Below are 15619 nucleotides of genomic sequence, written 5' to 3' on the forward strand. Positions count from 1 at the left end.
AAAATAAGAGAAGAAACATACAGGTGTATTAACATGACAAATTTAACAACCTGTCCTTATTACCATTGAAACAACTTTATGGAGTATAAAAGTGAGAGTGAAAAACCTGTCAGGCAGCTAATCTTTCTTGAACAATGTATTAAACAATGTATACAGGAAAATTCTCTCACGGTCCCTCTGCCAAGGCGACCATACATAATACTCCATAATACTGAAATACAGAATTTTAGCAATTTGTATATGGAACTGATTTAAGCAATGTATATGGAACTCTCAGCAAATTAAAACAAAACAAATGTCCAAAGTCAGGCTGGTCGACCCATCGCACCCTTCTATGAACCTTTTCCTGCCTACCCCACTGTCCCTAAACATCGAGAAAAAGAAAAAGAAAACATCTGAGGTCCCATTGTATTTAGAAACCATCATTTCTCAAGCATGTAATACACAAAAAAGAAAATTCCTTTTCAATAACACTAAGGTAACATCTCAGAGAAGACATAAGACTGTATAACGCTGTAGTTTCTCAGCCGCCTTGACGCCGGTGTAGTATCGATGACGTCTTGACTCTGGATGTTGTATCGACAGTCCACGTTCAGAGTTCCTCAGGCCATTCGTATTTTCATGTTTGAAATGTCTGAATCCATTCAGCCCCTCGGAGTCCCTGACAATCCACCACCCTCACAGTGTTCTTCCCCAATATGTTCTAGAATGAAAGAAAAGAAAACCAGTATCTTTTGCATACAGAACAGATACAAATTAAAACATCAAACACAGAATAAGATAAGTAAAAATGTAAATATTGTCCATTAATCATATTGTTCATTTGTTGCCATATCCCCCCTTCGAGACTAAACAAAGTCTCGAAAGAGCAACACAACATCAACACTACAAACTACACAAGCCAAAAACAGAGGTAAACAATATGATTATAATCATATGAGATATTTAAAATGGATATTCCTCCACCAATTCGATCTTTATGGCGTCATCCTCATCCACGTCCGTGTCAGCTTCGTGTAATAATGGCATCAGCGTTTGATCGCCGGGCAGCACAACTCCAACCCATTTAATTATCATAGCCTTTGCAAAGGTCAACAACAGCGTGCAAAAACAAAACATCACACACAACGACATAACGAGCGCTACCAAAACCTGAACTAACACTGCTCCCAGTGGCCCCAATTTATCCTGCAACCAAGCGTTTGCAGACCATCCCGCGTCTTCTGATGGGCCAAACGCATCTCTTATGTGCTTCAATGCCTCTATGACACTAGTCATATTGTCAGAACTATCAGGAATCAACGTATAGCAAGCATCTCCTGATAAATTTAAAGCAACACATAAGCCCCCTTGTTTGGCCAAAATATAATCAAGAGCCATGTCATGTTTCAGCAACGTCAGTCTGTGACTTCTCTGGGTGTTTGACAACAATTCGAAACCTCTTATAGTTTCGTTTGCAAAGCCCTGTAAGGTGTATGTAATGTTGTCGATGTGATCTGCCAAGAACGCTACCCCATACCACGGAAATAAACCTATTCCCCACTTTTCTCCTATACTTATTCTCCAATGGTAAGACTCCAGATTATGAAATTGCGCTAATTCTCTTTTATTCCGACTTCCAGAAGCAACATTAGATTGAGCCTCATCAGATGCTTCTCCCTTCTGGACAGAAAAAACTTCATATGGGAGTTTCAGTGTTGCCATATAGCAACATCCTGTCCACCCGTATGGTAGAAATAGATAAGCATTTTCACCACAAATCCACCAAATATCCCTGAAATTGCCTATAGTCACATTACCAGGCAACACTTGATGTTCTACCATCAAAGTTCTACTCGGACGCTTTGACACTTGAAAAATCACTTCATACAACTTATTCACATCCTCATCCTCACGCTTTCCTAAATCCATCATATAGCCATCACACTCTGATATTCCCATAAACATTCCAGACCCCTTATTAGTTTCATTTGAGCAAAAACAGTACTTTGCTCTCACAGGTGTCACTTCCATCGGATCAGGTACCGCTGTCATCACATTTTCATGTTGTTCAAGCAAATTCTCATATGGTAAATCTGCCAACCAAGAACAATTCATTCTAGGTTTAAAAAGGTTCACTGATAAAGCCATCACTTTATCCACTGATGCTGTTGATACAAGAGCCATGACAGTACAGAAGATTGACATGCCATAGTTAATGGTTCCGGTACCGCCTCCAAAATTGAAGGCCATGTACCTGGTGTTGGTACTTTCAACACACATGGACCCTTCAATTTCTTGATTGATCTCACTGAGTGTGTTAACTGCTGAAACCATAAATTTCTACCTGCCCATGGGTCTACAATTCCCAACGCTAAAGCATCAAATCCATACGCTTTCCACTTAGCTTCTCTCTTCTGCATTACATGGTTCTGTTCAAACATCTCCTGTGATATCCGATCCGAGTCGACAAACTCCTTTCCCTCATCTACAATATTCCTCTGAACAGTCTCAAATGAATTTCCAACCTTCACTTCCTCAATCTCCTTCCTACTACTCACACTAATCCCCATCTCTAACATAGACTTCCGGCTCTCATTCACCATCTCTTTCACTTTCAAGGATACTTTGTCAAGTGTCTGTGTCACATTCTCCAATTTCTTAGGCGTCAATGTTGTCGCCAAGGTAGTACTCTGATCGAAAGCATTATCATTATTTATTGATTTCAAATTTAAAGTAGCAGTCTCTATACGTGTGTTATTTACCTTTGCAGTGGTTACTTCAACAGGTCTTAGGTTTGTTATCATAAGTCTCACCTTACGACTTATGTAACTTCCAATCCAAGAGTGGCTAGATGGAACAAATTTAAACTCTGGCTCCCGATATGTACACATATATTCCCCTTCATCCTCCCGAGTAACGTTGCGCACTGCAAGTGAACAATCATCTACAATTTTCGTATACCTCATATCATTATACAATAAGTACTTCCTTTGATTATAAGGCGGACCGTGTTGTCCAGGAAGTATCAACTCCACATCCTCTCCACGACTATTTTCCCACTTGGGAAAATCGTGAATATGGCTATTCCCTTTTCCACATTTACAAGGAAGAATAACCATTTTTCCAAGCTTGGCTCTGACCACTATCTCTTCAGGTTTTTGCGTCGTATAAATCTTATTAGGTACCTCTGTTGTTAGCTGTGACACATTCTCTACCATCCTAAGTTTCATAACGGAGAGGTTTGACCCTCCTCCGGACTGGCCTGGGACTCCTTTTCCCAACTGAACCTCCGAGTTTTCCCGCAATGGAGTCAGATCTCTTTGCATCCTCTGGTGTGTCACTCTCCACTGAAACATGCTCTGTTGTTTCTGGGACATATTGGAATTTGATGTCCCCAAATACATTTCCTTGTCCATCATCAACATTATCATTACTGACATCATCAAAAATATGCTCAGCATCATCGACATTTTCCACAATCTGGACAATCCCCCCTTCTTGATTTTGACTTGGGAGATTCTCATGCATCTGCCCTTCGGCTGCCTGTTCTCCCTCATTTTGTTCCACAGAGTCATCTCGACTCTGTGTGGGTTGTACCTCTTCTCTGGGTGCTTTGACGCAGTGCGATAAATGATACCAAGTTGGAGATCCCTTAACCTGGACCGCGGTTCCAGTACTGCGAACCACTTCAAACGGTCCCTCACGGCGTTCGTTATACCACTTCCGTCTAAACACCTTCACGAACACCTTGTCTCCAGGTAGCACTGTGATCCTTTTTTGCTCAACGAGCTCCTCCTGCACCTCCTCCTTAGCTTGCCTGTCAGACACATATGTGGATATTCTTTTATGTAGATTAACCATGTATGTGACATACGTTTGCATTTCATCTTCCAAAAGGGCCAAACTTGGACCTTTCCCACTTGTCCGCAGACAAGGCGTTGGCATCAGTCTTCCTGTAACCAACTCATGAGGTGTCATATGTAAATCGCGGAGCTCACTCGAGCGACATACCATTAACGCCAATGGAAGTGCTGCTATCCAGTTTAACCCCGTGTGCTGACATATTTTGACAATACGATTCTTCAGAACCCCGTTCATTCTCTCAACGATTCCTTGACTACGTGGGCTATAGATTGCCCCAAGACGCTGTTTGATTCCTAATTTTTGCAAAATCAATTTCACCGTCTTATCCACAAACTCTTTCCCATTGTCTGAGGATATTCGATCTGGAAGTCCCCACCTGCTTATGACCTCTCTGCATAAGAACTTGGCAACCGATTGAGCATCCTTTCGTTTTGTTGGACAGGCCTCAGGCCATCGTGAAAATCTGTCCACCACGACTAGCATGTACCTTTTCCCTTCAATCGGTTTTATCATGTCAACATAGTCTATAACTAGTTCCCGCATCGGACCTCTTGGAGTTGGGATGTGGCCAGGAGGAACCGGCACTCCCCTCCGAACATTGTTTTTCAGACAGATAGTACACCTGCCTATGACATAATCAATCTGTTCAAGCAAACATGGTGCCCAAAAACCATACTCTTTCGTGATCTTTCTCTTCACTTCCCCCCTTGCAACGTGAGATAAGCCATGCGCCTCCTGAATCATCAGACCCAACAGGTCTGGAGGTGATAGTACCAGCCCCTCATGATTTCTCCAAAGTCCAGTAGCATCTCGGGTGGCACCTCGGTCTAGCCACAACTGTTTGTCCATTTCAGGAGCAGCTTCCTGCATTAAAATCACATCTTTAAGCGTGATTTTGTCTTCCAAGTTCACTTCATGCGTGACGAGAAGAATTTTGCCCAATTTATCTGCTCCAGTGACTGCTTTTGCAGCTTCATCAGCCGCTCTGTTCCCTTGTGAAACCCTTGACGCATCCTTCTTATGTGCCGCACATTTAGCTATTGCTATTTCTTTAGGCTTCATCATAGCATGCAACAATTTCATGATCTGGGCGTGATGCTGTATCGGCGAACCATCCGTTTTCTTAAACCCTCGGTTCTTCCACACTGCTCCAAACAAGTGGCACACATTATGTGCATATGCAGAGTCAGTGTATATCGTCACTCGCTTCCCTTCTGCCAACAAACACGCTTCAGTTAACCCCACCAGCTCAGCAAGTTGTGCAGATGCAGGTTGTGGTATCTCTTCAGCCTTCTCCACTGTAAATCCAGTTCCTTGGGCTTTTACTATCGCATAGCCGGCCCTTAATTTATCGCCCACACGATAACAAGACCCATCAGTCCAATACTCCAGGTCTACCACATGCAATGGGAGAGCTTGTAAATCTGATCTAAGCCTAGAGTATTTCTCTGCTTCTTGAACACAATCGTGTGGCTCACCGTCTTCTGGAGTTGGCAAATTCTCCGCTGGATTTACCGTAACACACCTTGCTAGGGTAACATCTTCCTGCTCTAAGAGCCTATGATAGTCTCTGAGCCTAGACATGGTCAAGTTGTTCTTACCATAGTTCAAAAGATTTCTTAGACTATGATGTGTAAGAATTGTCACTGGATAACCCATTGTTACAGATGATGCTTTATTGTACATTAGAGAAACTCCCACCATAGCTCTGTAACACAATGGTAACCCTAGCTCTACTTCTGAATAAGCCGTGGAGTAATACGAAATAGGTTGAGGACTCGTACCCGTACCCGTTGGTTGACAAAGAACTGCACATGCATATTTACCCCCAATGGAAGTAGATACATATAACACAAAATTCTTAGAGTAGTCTGGAATTGCTAGCGCCGGAGCCTCTTGCAACTTCTTTTTTGTCGTTTCAAATGCCAAAAGGCCATCCTGTGTCCAGGACAGATTACAGTGTAGCTTAGCATTCCCAGTATCTTTGATCATAGCTCTTAAAGGCCCCGTCAAGCTAGCATAATCCTCAACCCATGCTGAGGAATATCCTGCAATACCAAGGAATGTCATCATCTCTCGGACTGTTCTGGGTTTTGGAGCCTTACGAATAGCCTCCACGTGAATATCAGAGATGCTTCTGCGTCCCTGCGTTATTGTTTGACCCAAATAAATTACCTTCTCCTGACAATACTGCAGTTTCTTCAGAGAGGCCTTGTGACCCTTCTCTGCCAGTATTTGTAGCAATTTAATTGAGTCCTTATGACATGTCTCCTCATCTGGTGAACAAATGATGATGTCGTCCACGTATTGAATTACACTGCTTTTTAGTACCTGCTCTATCCCCTCCAAATCGTCTTTCACTATTTTATTGAAAATGTGAGGACTATGTTTGAATCCTTGTGGCAGTCTCTCATACTCATAAGATTGTCCATTGTACGTGAACCCAAATAACCTTTGGCTTTCCCTACTAAGTGGAACACTGAAAAACGCACCACATAAATCTAACACTGTGAAATGTGTCGCTTTTGGCGGAAGTTGGGCTAGCAAAGTATGTGGATCCGGCACCTCTGCTGGAAAATCAACCACCACTTCATTGACCGCTCTTAGATCATGTGTTAGACGATATGAATCATCTGGCTTCTTTATCGGCAACAAAGGCGTGTTGCTCTGGGGATCCTGCGTTATCTTTAACACCCCCGCCTTAAGAAGTCCTTCAATCTGTGGTTCAATTCCTCGGATTGCCTCTTCATTCAGTGGATACTGGTTCTTCCAAGGTGGTTTGACTCCTGGTCGGAGTTCAACTCTCACAGGTTGAGCTGACTTCACAAGTCCAATATCCGTATTATGCCGAGCCCACAAACATTCTGGAACTTGTTGTAGCATCTCTTCTCTCATTGAGTCTGAGTCCATCTTAGCACTGCAGATGGATTCATGTGTCATTCGCACGGTTTGTGGCTGTCCTATTCCTTGAGCAGAGATCATAATCTTAATGAATCTCTGATCCTCACTCGTCCAGATGGCAGGATTCTCTGTTACTGGTGTAAAAACAGCTTTTTCAGCCTCCGCCATCATTTCTCCCACTTGCTTCTGTGTATGTTCTTCACGCACCCACAAGGTCACATGTGGCACACTCTTCTCGATATCAAACTCTTTGTCCAAATAGTCATCTTTGTGTATCTTCATAGCTGCTCCTTGTGGTCCCAAAATTATACAGCCTGAATTTATTTGAACTTGTTTTGGTTGTCGGCTCAACCATTCTTCTGCGTTTATTTTAGCATCCTCATTGAAATACTGGAGCGTGCAGTGAAATGGATAATCTGGAAGCTTTGCGTCGGGCATATTTGCGGTGATAAACTTTTCCCACAACTTAACTGGCTCAAAAAAATCTGCACTGAGATTTCCAATCCAAAATACTGACGACGCTCCAGTCTCTGTTGCCATCAATAATTGGTGAACCCTCTCGTTTGGCATTTCCACCAGACAGCCGTCTGGCGTGCATTTTATTGTACACCCCAATTTACACATAGCATCTCTTCCCAAGAGCGCAATAGGTGTATGTTCTGATACCAATATGGGTAACATAATCTTCTTCTTTTTATAGCTGAGCTCGATTGGTTTAGTGAGAGGAACTAGCTGTTTTACTCCCTCGAACCCGATTGTCCGAATCAATTGATCAGACATGGGGAGATGTATAGCATCTTCAGGCCGAATACAGGTAAAAGCAGCTCCGCTGTCCGCCATCACTTCCACTGGACGATTATTTACTTTTACCTCTATTGTTGGATCTTCCTCCGGCCCTGATACTACCAGCTGACACCCCCCTCTCGAGTCTTCCGGGCACCCCTAGTAACCAGGTTCCGGGACCCTGTAAGGGTTCACCGGTCCTCTGGGTGACCTTGATTGGCCCCTGAATCCTCCTCTGAATCCTCCTCTGAAGTTTCCTCTGGAGTTTCCTCCGGGCCTGTTGCACTCGCGAGCGAAATGGCCTTGTTGTCCACAAGTATAACATCCGGTTGATTGCTGTTGAAAGTTTGGATTAAACCTTCCTCCTCTTCCGAAATTTCTTTGATCTCTTCCTCTCCAGGACTGCGCTTGATCAAAGGCTGGCTGTGGGTAGGTGACAACTGGAACCACCGGCGGTGGCTGGAACGCTTGGAGCTGAACCTGGTTCGGCTGTGGTAGTGGTACTATTTGATTTAGTGGAGCCTGATTCTGCATAACCAGAGCCTGCTTCTTCTCCATCCTCTTGTTTTCCATCAGTTGTATTTGATTAAGTTTCCTGAGGGTCTCTTGGTCCTGGTCTTTTTGATCATGTTCCTTTTTCCTATACAGCTCCACTTGGTGGGCTATATGATCCGTATAACCACTCTTTGCCATGCTTCCAAGACCAACCACCTCTGCCAATTTGCTTCTCACTGGCAGGGGCAACCCCTTCTGTATTCTGGTTCGCAAAATCGACTGCTCCATTTGATTCAAATCCGGGTCATTTCCTGTGATACTTCTCCACACTTGATGAACTCTCGACACATAGGCCCTCGGGTTTTCCTCTTGTCCCAGTGGATCAATAAAAATATTGTCAGGATGTACGTTTGTCGGAAATGTGTCTTTCAGCGCCCTGCACACTTGGCCTCTACTTGCAGCAAACAGCTCTGAATCATTCACAGCAGTTCCCACATATCGATTAAGTCCAGCTTTCTGTAGAATCTCTTCCATACCGTGAATTCCAACGAGGCTGGCCAAGAGTCTCTTTATATCTCCCATGGCCAGTTGCTCTCCCACTGTGATTTCTTCCAACTTCGAAATCCAAGGATGTGCTCCATCTTGAAGAGTAGGTAACTTTTCACGTATGTTTGACATATCTGTATTCTGCCAAGGCTTGTACTCCAACTTCCGTCCTCGGATAATGACTGGACAGATTTTTCCAGTCTCCTTCTTGTTTCTTGAGCGCAATGCATATCTCATAACTGGTTTTGGGGAGCTCTTCTTCTGTAACTCTTTTTTCTGTCTATACAGTTCCTCCAATTGTTCTTCCAACGTTCCTTGGCGATCAGGGCTGGGACTTCTATCCAAGCATGAAAAGCATTCCTCTATGCTTCTTTCGATTTCTCTCATAGTTTTCCGTGCATCCTCTTCATGGCCCTCTTCCTGGCCCTCTTCATCCTCACTGTCATCAGAGTTATCATTTCCTCTTATTTCCGCTCTTGCCAACATCCGCCTGACTTCAGGGTCATATCCTCCTCTGCACCCTTCCTGATCGCTTTGGTCACTCTCGATTCCATGGTCCCGCTTTTGCCTCCTAGACCCAAACTTTGTTTTATTCTTACTTTTGGATCTTGGATACATCGTTATAGTTGTCTCCGCTCGTCCTGTTTCTATTATTCTGTCCTCCTCGTTTCTGATACGGTAGTCACCTTCCTGACTGATCACCGGGATTTGAGGATAGATTTTCTTAGCCATCGTCTTTACCTCATAGGGTGGTGGTCCCTTCACTGGGTTCATGTGTGAGAACGATGAATTGGTATCTTTCCTTAGTTTTTCTGTTTGTTCTGTGTTTTGTTTTATTTCTTCTGCAACTTTATCCCTCTTATCGTTTGCAGCTTTGATCAGTTTCTGTCCCTCATCTTCAAATAACTGGAGAATGCCAAGCTCCACTTGCCTCTTCTCTTTGCGTTTTATCCCCTTTTTTCCCTTCTTTTGCTCAGCTTTGTATGTCGATACAAGTACTAGCATTATTCTAATTACATCTGGGTTAAGCGTCCCCTCCATTGGCCATGGTTGGTCAATTTCAGGCCAGCGTTTGTGCCATTTTTCCGATATTTTTGCAATGTTTGCGATGCCCCTAATTAAAGGATTATTCTTCTGTACTATCTCAACAGGAGTGATTACTTTCGGATTTTTAGTGTTCTTCTTCCCCATTATAACGGCTTCCTTATGTTCCGTTATTGTACTTTAAGAAGTAATTGCTGAAATTAAAACTACTCAAGGCTTATTTAGATTACTTCCCCCCTTTTTTTTTTTTTTTTTTTTAAATCCAATTACCCAATTAATCAATTAACCAATTATCCAATTAACCAATTAACCAATTAACCAATTCTCCAATTAACCAATTAACCAATTCTCCAATTAACCAATTCCCCAATTATCCAATCAACCAATTAACCAATTAACCAATTATCCAATTAATCAATCAACCAATCAACCAATTAACCATTTAACCAATTAACCAATTATCCAATTAACCAATCAATCAAATCAACCAATTAACCAATTAATCAACTAACCAATCAGTCAATCCACAATTTATCCAATTATCCAACTACTCAATTAATCAATTATTAACCAGTCATTTAATCAATCAATCAATAAACAACCAGTTATCTAATCAATCAATATTCAGCTCAAATCTTCAAACAGTCACCACCTTGAATGTCCACCACATCACAGATCAGACAAACCACGCACCATAACATACATGAACTTCTGTAATTGTCAGCAGAGGTTAGACTCAACAATCATATGCCATTAATTAATCAAATGCATTAACTGATCAATCCGTTGCCAAGTTTTTTTTTTTTATTAATTCATCTATTTATTTCTCCTAACTGAGCAGGTCAGTTTCCTCTTAGGCTTAATAAATGAAAGCAGGTCTATATGTGTACCACCAATATTGCTTATGACTGAGAACACATACACATATGGAAATGCAGGTTTTGTTTTTGTTAAAGAGTTTGTGTATAAGTTGTACCGGCCTTTTTAGTAGATTGACCTGGAAAGCCTTCCAAGTTGACGTCAGCAATCCACCCTCCGTGATGTGCCGGCCCTCTGCCTTGCCTCCCGTCTCAATTCTCACTCATCATAAATGACATAACAGACAAGGAACAGGCAATGATTTAGTCTCTTGTGAACCCATAGGTCCCTTTAACAGCATCATACATTATATTCCTAACTTAAACCCCTTATCTAAACATTAAAGAACCCCACTGGACCAAACAGTTCAAATGGCAAAGGAATTTTCTGTATCTCCCAAGAAAGGGTCATCGAAAGGAATTTTGGGAAGAGAGAGAGAGAGAGAGAGAGAGAGAGAGAGGGAGAGGGGGGGTTTCAATCACTACCCTTCTTAGAGAAGTTCATTTTGTGCTTTAACAGCTTTAATTATTATATAACGTCCCTTTTAAGAAGAGCTCATGTTTTAGTCTTTTATAAGAAGCTCATGGTTTTACACACTACATTATTCAATTCAACAGTCTTCTTAGAAAAAGGCAAGAAGCTCATTGGTTTACACAATATATCATTAGTCTTCTAACCATTTTATGGCCCACATCTGGACTCCATCAGCAGCCAAATGTCACACACACATTTACGCACCCACATTTTTCTCAACTGCACCCTTCCATCCCAAAGTAAACACGCACCCACATTTTCTTCACTTGAACTTTTAGATATATTCCTATGCATGCTTTCTGCCGCTATTTCCTTACTTTTTCTCGTAAAATTTCTGCTACCCATGAGATGTAAAATTTTCGACGAGAAGCTACTTCTTGAACACCGTTCGTCAACAGCGTCAGAGTGGTAACTGTCAATCGAATTGTGATTCTACACTCTCCAGTTATTAACTGACCATCAGATGTTGTTTCAGGTTTTAATTTGGCCCATACTACAATGCTCCTCACCTGAGGGCCCTATCCTATCCGATTTGCGGCTTGTCATATGATCATTTCCTTTATTTCCTTTATTTCCTTTAACACTCTTTACATTTATTTATTCAAATTACCTGGATCCAGGTTTCCCAATTTTGTCTTTCTAAGTTAATTCCGGACTATGTCAGAGCCATCGTTACGCAGTGGCTAATATGCATGCGTCTTACCGTTAAGAAGTTTAGGGCCCCTCTTCATTAATCCTGCACGATACTTTTTAACCACCTTATCGTTACCATAAAGCTATTCTAAACTATTCCTTGTATTTCTCATACTTCTTTTCTTCCCTTTATATCTTTTCCCCCTTTTTTCATTAAATTTATCACGGAGCCTCACTTTAAACATCAAATCAACAGTACATGTCCGTAACAGAAGGTTCTTAATTTACGGTGTGTCCACACAACTCCACATAACAGCCCCAATTAATGACCAGCATTCAATGAGTGATCTCACCGTTCTGTGAAGTTGTGCTGATGGTCACCTCCGATCCTGTCTCGTGACGCCAAATTATGTCGTATCTTTTCTGCGACAGTGCTGTTGAAGTGATGATGAAGGATGCTCCGAGGACACTGTTCTTGCTGGTAAATAGAGTTTATTACAAACAAGCCACACATGTCATACGAACGTCTATAGCAGTCCGGAGGCCTCAGGTCGAATATGAAAGTCCTGCAGCTTGGGGGCCCGCGCCCACCTTATATCGGGTTCAGGCCCTCCAATCACCGAGCTAAGATATGAACTCATGTCTTATGTATCTCCTACATGTTTATCTTTCAGCCCCTGGCCTTTGCCCTACTTCTTTCACATATGTTTACAATTAGGGGCCTCTCAGTCCGGCATCAGACCTGAAAATATACCACATTATCTTTACTGGTCTTTATATTTCTCAAATGATCCAGGCTAAAGATTACTGCATTGTCCATTTTTTGTATTACTCTGCAATCTACAGTATTTCTTACTCAAAAGAAAAGTATGGGTCAGACACAGATCCATTACTCTTACTATTAAAGGTGCTCTATATGATATCCAGAGCATTAATATAGCAGCAAACAACTATTTGCTATGTAAAGATATAGTGGAGTAATGTCTACCTGAGCAGAGAATGAAGTCACTCTCCCTCTGTGTGTGTTGTAATCTGAGCTCTTCTGTGCTTTGTTGACAGCTGATAAGGCCGTCCCGATGGAAGCGTAGCACCCATCCTCCGGTTCCCAACTCAGGTTAACACTGTTAGCTCTGTCAGCATTGTTGCCGTTGTTTTCAAGATTAGCGCTGTTAGAACCTTTAGCTGTGAGCCGCTGGCTGGTCATCTCTACAAGGTAACCCGCAAAAATGTGCAAAAACTCTCGCTGCCCGACGATCTGTCCTAACATTAGCTATTCAAGGTCAATGCCTAAACTTAACCATTCAAGGTCAATGCCTAACCTTCACCATCTTGTGAGAGTTTCCCCAATTTGCTGGTTCCCTTCTAGACACGACGCCACAGGCTAAGCCGTCACCATGTTGAGAGCTGTGCGGAGGAAACAGAAATGCTCCTAATCTCGCATTTAGCAACTTTAAATTAATATAATTTTATTATATGAAACACGTTGCTGTCTCACGATAATATTAATTGTCATCTCAAACAGGGGGCGGCACGTTGGTGCAGTGGTTAGCACTGTCGCCTCACAGCAGGAGGTTCAAACACGTTCTGAGTTTGCATGTTCTCCCCGTGTTAGCGTGGGTTTTCTCCGGGTTCTCCGGTTTTCTCCCACAGTCCAAAGACATGCAGGTTAGGTTAATTCTTGACTCTAAATTGCCCTTAGGGATCTCAAATAGGTCTGTATACATGATCTCAGTTGTGGATTTAGTGGAAATGTTACTTGCTATTAAATACTTACTGTTAAAGAATATATCTAAACAATGATATTAATGTCTATATCATTTTACAACCTGCTGCCTCAGTAATCAGCGCTCAGAATTAGGGCATTAGACTGCAGCTACAGTATAACATGAAGAAACTTTGGCTGCTCTGAGTCTATTCTTTGATCTTGCTGAGTCGTCCTCTGAGAGGATTAAAGTGTCATATTAGATGGTTTCGCGTCTGTGGAGAACAATATAAATCTTCCAATTCCCCACAGTGCGATCCATAACCGACTGTTATGACAGCATGAATGAAAAATGCAAATCGCTCCACATTTAGACACTTTGTTTCTTCTTGTTATGCTTGGCACAACGTGTCAACATTCACTGGGGTGACGGGGAAAGAAAAAAAAAATCTACAGCCTTGCATAAAAAAGGGCTGTATATGAAAATTTAATTTATTGTTGCAGCGAAGCGCATCCAGCGGCGTGTTGAACAAATTCTTACGACTAAACGTGGATTGTTTTACTCATACGGTGATCCACTGCTGAGAGCGCAGTCGGCTCTTGTCAGATGTCAGACCGGCACTGTCAGAAATGACCCTTGACCCATCAAATCACCTGCTTCATGCAGTATCACACACCCAGAAGAGAACAGACATGCCTCGTGCGCTCTTCACGTCAGGGGTCGTGTGATCAATCCAGGTGATCCCTCCTATGAGTGACAGGTTGGACAGGACACCCGGAAACAAGGACAAATGTCTCGCTGCTGCAGCTGTCACTTTTATTTAGGAGCAAGACGAGACAAGTGGATTTATTGGGATTAGTCAGAGGCTTAATAATGGCACCCCTGGGCTCTTATCATTATTCCACACAGAGCAAACCCTTCCAGGTGGGGTTAAACAAAGTATGAAATTAATATAGGAATATTTATGGCCCTCTCAAATGAGGAACCTGCTAATCCATCAGGTTTTTTTTTGTGTGTGTGAATAGTGCAGATGAGATATTTTGAGCTTGGCACCTTTAGGGCTGTTTGCATGCTTTGTTCACAATATCTGGGTGATTAATGTAGCGATTAAGTCTTATTTTAGCTTTTATGAGCCACCGAGGTCTGTCACGAAGGTGTTTATGGTTTGTCTTGAAGTGATTCGAGGTGTACGTGAACACATACAGAAATTCCAGCAAGTGTACGCAATGTGTGCGCAGACACAGACTCACAAATAACGAGGAAATGAAAAACGAGAAAGATGAGAAGCTTGTCGAGGGGATGAATCAATATCTTGCACTCTGTGTTTTTGTTTTTGTGTGTTTATACAGTAAACACAAGCCCAATATACACATACTATATACTGTGTACTTTATACACATATTGGGCATTTCAGCAGAATTACATGCAGCCTGGCTGTAGACATAAAAATTATATGAGTTCAGTGATGAGTAATAGGTAAATATTTAATACGTGATCACCGTAGTGATTAGGTTAATATGGCTTGAAGGGAAGTAGCTGTCAGTCAAAGTAATTGTCAAATTAAATGCACATGTTTATTTATTTCATGTGGCTGTGTATTATAAATTGATATGTGTCTGTTGGTGTAGGTATTTCCTCATTTCTTTTCCTACATTGGGCCATTGTTCCTTTTTTTGTAATGTGTCTTTCATCTCTAACCTTCCAACTGAGCCTTTTATTAAGATTGTTTAAAAAAAGAGCAGTGGTGGAAAGTACTTTTACTCAAGTGCTGTACTTAAGTACAACTTTGAGGCATGTGTACTTGAGTATTTCCATTTTATGCTACTTTATAGTTCTACTCCACTATATTTCAGAGGGAAATGTTGCACTTCATACTCCATGTAACAGGGCCGGGCGGAGAACAGGGAAAATAGTGGAAGTACAGCAATCAAAGACAGAGTCAGCTTAACGGTCAACAGGGTTTTTATTTACCCAAACTCAAAGTCTCACAAACACAACAGCAAATCTAGCCAACCTAACCAACCAAATATCTTAGCCGGGGCGCTAGGCGACTTACCGGTTCAACATATAACAAAGGTTGGTAACACTTCATTTTTCATATCCGCAAAGTTTGTGGTAATTAGGTGATAATTAGCAAGTAACATATTTGAAATTTCTTTGGAATTACTGCCAAATTACCCCGATATTTACCTAAAAAAATGTATCAAAAATTACTTTGTTTGGCTGTCTTGACTTGGGACTGGACTCTGGACTTTTATTATTATTACTATTTCATA

Source organism: Sebastes fasciatus, chromosome 19 (genome assembly GCF_043250625.1).
Source record: "Sebastes fasciatus isolate fSebFas1 chromosome 19, fSebFas1.pri, whole genome shotgun sequence".
Taxonomy (NCBI): domain Eukaryota; kingdom Metazoa; phylum Chordata; class Actinopteri; order Perciformes; family Sebastidae; genus Sebastes; species Sebastes fasciatus.